Here is a 5,327-nt window from a genome sequence, read left to right on the forward strand (position 1 = left end):
AATTTTATATAATATTATTTGAATTTTATCGCACAATTTGCGTTATTTTGGTTTTATTTTAGGCGCTAAGTGGCATACGCGACGAAAGATATTAACAACTGCATTCCATTTCAATATATTGAATCAATTTGCTGATATCTTGATCAAAGAGGGCAATTGTATGACAAAATCTTTAAAAGATGTCGGAGGGACAGTTGTAAAAGATTTAGTACCATTTATTAGTGAACATGCGCTAAACGCCATATGCGGTAAGATTTCTGTAAAGTTCTTATGATTCTGTATTATGTACAATTTCATTCTAAATGATATCATAGCTTAAGATATCATAGCTTAAGAAGATAATTTGTTCCCGAAGTATCGATGCTGCAGAAAAGATAGATAATATCCGATTTTTTATACTCAAAGCAACTTATGAAATATTCAGTTGTAATTATCTTCGACTATATATCCGATTTTATATAATATATGTACTTGCAAAAACTGCCATGGGAATCTCTCTGCAAAAACTCAATGAGTTCCAATCGCAACAGTATCGAAATGCGGCTCACGATATAATCGATCTGATATTTTATAGGTAATTTATGGATATAATAAATAATTGTGTGATATATTTATAATCCTTTAAGTTATGATTGTGTGTGGTATATATTTTCTATATATATTTTGAATAACAAATTAAATATTGAATAATCATGTGAAGGTGAATTAGTTTGAGACGTCGATTCATTTAAAACGGCAATTGGGAATCAATATATTGTACGTGCTCCGTTAAATGTTTCATTTCAAAATGAAAATTGTTTGCAAAATGTTGAAAATATTGTAAATGTTAGAATATTGAAATATTAAGTAAAATGAATTGTGCAATAAAATCTAAAGAAAAATTATTTTTGATCAAAAACTCTACAGTTAAAACAAAAATATGATGTTTTAGAAGATTCTAAATATCTTTTGTTTTTATTACATAGTTCTAAATTTAATTTTTACCTATATTTTCTACATGAGGTTACTTAAAGATTACTATAAGATTTTATAGCGACTTTAAATGAAGCTTTTACAAAACTACATCATTATTGAAATTATATAGTTTTATTTAATTATGGTTTAGAGCATTCGGGCCTTGGTTCTATAACGATTTGTTATTCTTATTATCGCCACAAGGAAGAAAGCAAAAAAAAAATTTTGAAAATACTGCATGGATTTACGCAAAAAGTACGTTATAAATCATCTTATTTTAAGTCCGCTAAATTCTATCTTTTATATACAATTACAATAAATCTCGTGATCTTCGTAAAGCAAGATTACCTTTATTACACACAGAAAAATACATACTGTATACAAGTAAATATTACTTGTTTCAAGTATTTCAAAAGTTTATATATCCGCAAATCTATCATAAGTTCATCATAAACATCAAATTTATTCAAAATATATTCTGAATCCTAATAAATTTAATACTTCAATCAAGAATATTAAATTATATAATTGAAAGAAATACATTAAATTTTTCTGATCTAATAAATTTTCTTACATTAAATTAACCATATCTAACTTTTCTTCGATAAAATTTTATAATATTCTTCAATTTACTTTTTTTGAGTACATAACCCAGACAGCACTATGACATCCTCGGGAAATCCGAAGGACATCCAGGACGGACATTACGGATATCATGTGGATATCCAAATGTTATCCCGGGATATACTCAGGATGTCCTGAGGAATAGCAAATGAGCACATCATGCTATACCTAGAAATATCCTCAGGATATCCCATTTCAAAGTCCTACGGATGTCCATAAGTTGTCCGTAGGACATCGTAATTTCTAAAACGTCCACAATGCATTCAAAATTAGTCCAGAATATGTTATCAAGGTACTTTATATGATATTTTAAAGATAACATATTGAATATAATTTATATAAGATATATATACTAATGGAATATAAAATAGAATATTTTTAATATAATATAAAAGTTCATAAATTATTTTTTTTATAAAATTGCGTTCTGTTATTCACTGCCAATATCGAATGAGTAATGAGTATTTCTAAAATTTGTGACAAGTCTATTTTAAGACTATTATTAAGAAAATATTCTTTGTTAAAGATAACTGTTACTTAAAAGAAGTAAAGTAAACTGAGTAATCATTTTACTTGGCAATAGAATAATATTTTTCTGTGTGTATCTTTAATTATTACCTTTAATTAATCATTAATATTAATAATACATTATGATATAGTACGATGTGCTATTATTATTTAATACAAAAAATCATTTTAAAAATTTAATATCGTACTCGTGTATAAGTCATCGCGGAAAGAAAACTTTATCACAAACGCACCAGTGATCAATATTTAAAAAACCTTGAAAATGACAAAGAGACGGAGATATATAATGTCGAAGTATTTGGAAGTACATAAGAAATCACAGCTTCTATTTTAGTTCGATTACGCAATTTAATATTTTAAATTATGCTTGTAATGTTTATATTAAACACATGATCACATATAATGCAACATATGTCTGCCGTAAAGATAACTCATTATTATTTCTAATACGTACAGAAAATTTGAATTTTTTAAACAAGAATAATATTGTATAATTAAAGCGCGACATGCAAAAATGAGATTGTGCTAATGTGTTTTTTTTATTTCTAGTTAAAAAAAAGCGGCTAGCTATGTTGGATCTCTTAATAGCGGCATCTCGAGATAATCTTTTAACGAATTTGGACATCAAAGATGAAGTCGAAACCTTTATGTTTGCGGCAAGTATCTGTAACTTTTTTAAATTTATTGTACACATCATTTAAGCATCCGCGTTTAACGATATGACGATATACATATGACGATGATTACAGGGTCACGATACTACAGCGATGAGTATGACCTTTGCTTTATTACTATTAGCTGAACACAAAGATGTCCAGGTACCTTTTTCTCAGTATATTGCGATATACTATTTAAATTGCGATTATTATTGAAAGTAGTACAGATATCAAACTTTTGTTGCAACATATTTTTTCGTTTATTAAAAATTTATTTGTATCTATGTATATAAAAAACAAAATATTAAGAAATACACTTTAATTATTATCGATGACACAGGAACATGTGGGGGTTGAAGTTGATACCGTGATGCAAGGGAACGGAGGAAAACTTAGCATGAGATCGTTGCAAAAGTTATTATATTTAGACAGATGTCTAAAGGAAACGCTACGTTTATATACCATCACGCCTTTCATAAGGCGAAATATTGAGGAGGATGTAAAATTACGTAATTGATCGCTTTTCTTATTGTATATGAGTATGTCACATTTTATAGAGTATATATAATCAAATGTAAAATAAGGTTAATTATTTTAACACTTTAAAAATATTATATTTATGTTATTTTTCAAAAGAATTCTCAATTTTATAAATTTTTATATTTTGTGATTTTATAATACGCTTTTCAGATTCATATGTTATACCTGCTGGAACGATTTTATATCTTAATATCTACGGAGTTCATAGAAATCCCAATTTTGGTCAAACCCAGAAATATTTGATCTGGATAGATTTTTGCCCGAGAGGATACAGAATTGTCATCTTTATTCCTATCTAACCTTCGGCGCAGGATCAAGGAATTGCATAGGTGAATTGTTCGCGATTGTTCTTTTCTCCTCGTGTTGATAGTTTTTGATAAGATTTCGAATTATAGGTCAACGATTCGGTCTGCTGGAGTTGAAAGCTATGATAGCTCCTTTCGTGCACAATTTTTACTTGGAGCGCGTAGATTATTTAAAGGATATCCGGTTGAAGACCAATATCACAATTCATCCTTCTCATCCGGTTCATATAAAATTCATCCCAATCAGTCGCGAACAGCCGTTTAAAACAGATACCACATGAGTGCAAGAAAATGTTTTGTACGATAAAATGATTTAATGTGTGATTGTGTGTATAATTTACATTAAATATGTTTTATTTCTAATTAATTCTTTTATTACTTTTGTATGTAATATTTTTCTTTCATATTTTATTAGTTTTGGATCTTTACATCTTTATTACATTAAATTTTTAATATTTTAAAAACATGTTAAATGAATAGAATGAAATTTTATAGTGCTCGTATCTCCCTTTAGTTCTAATAAATTTTCATTATTAATACACTCTTTAGTTGAAAAAGGGCTATGAATATAGGCTTCAGATTTTTATTGTCGGTTTGTAAAGATTTGTTTTATTGGTACATGAATCTATTTGAAGAGATTTGCAATTTCATTTTAGTAGTGTTTCAATTGATCGTCGAATCAATAATTCTATTAGGTAAGTAGTAATCGGTAGTATTTGTATATAGAATAAAATTTTATAACATTTTATTGCAAAGTTTGAACAATATGAATAATAATATCATAATTAGTGTAAACGCATGACTTTTACATAAGATTTCTCAAATACCACAAGTTGTTAGCTTTTGGTTTAATTGTTATAATCTTATTAGATATATATTATATTATTTTTATGAAAATTTTAACAATTAGATAATAATAAAAAAAAAGAGAGAGAAACGCTTTTAAACAATCGCGACAATTTTATTATTTGTATATTATATAAAAACACGATATAATGGAGTAATAATTTTGATAAGAATCAGATAAAAATTTTAAAAATAATTCTTTATTTATGATAGAGTTCGCCAATGCTTTATTAAATAGCTCCGGCTAATACAAAACAACTTTGTATCTTTGCATAGCAATAAAAGTATATTTATAGTTTTATAATACTTACAAATTTGCACAGGATTTTTATAGTTAAATATTAAATAAATATATAACAATACTAAAAATAACTTGTATGTTAAATGTTTGCGATAATTGGTGTAAGAATAACACAAAATAGCGTTATTTTAAATTATTAAAAATAAAAACTTAAAAATATTTTAACCAAAAAAAGTTGTACAAATATATCCTACAAAAATAATAATATAAAAAAATTGTGCCAACTGAAAATAAAAAATTATACAAATATTTTAACTAAAAACAATTGTACAAAATAACTGTTTTAATTTCTTATAAAAATAATAATATTAAAAAGTTACGCTAATTCTCTAAATAAAAATTTATGATATATATATAAAATTTATTTCTTTCCAATATTTGGTAATTATTCAGAATCACGGCTCCACCTGCAACTGGGCTGCAAATTTTTTTACAGACTTTTTATGTTTAGAAAGAAATATAAATAACCATTTTTAGTTGGGGCAGGCCTCCAAAGAAAAGTTATAGACCAAAAAAGGGTAATTATTTCGAATGTCTTTTCTGAATTTTGACAAATATGATCGGATCTGTCAG

The 5,327-nt window shown here is 26.4% G+C and overlaps 1 pseudogene; it reads left to right on the plus strand.

Moving 5' to 3' along the window:
• The first annotated feature begins 485 nt into the window (after nt 1-485).
• Nucleotides 486-3,938, plus strand: LOC115241461 (annotated as a pseudogene).
• Nucleotides 3,939-5,327: the final 1,389 nt, after the last annotated feature.

This window comes from Formica exsecta, unplaced genomic scaffold (genome assembly GCF_003651465.1).
Source record: "Formica exsecta isolate Colony F162 unplaced genomic scaffold, ASM365146v1 scaffold49, whole genome shotgun sequence".
Lineage (NCBI taxonomy): Eukaryota > Metazoa > Arthropoda > Insecta > Hymenoptera > Formicidae > Formica > Formica exsecta.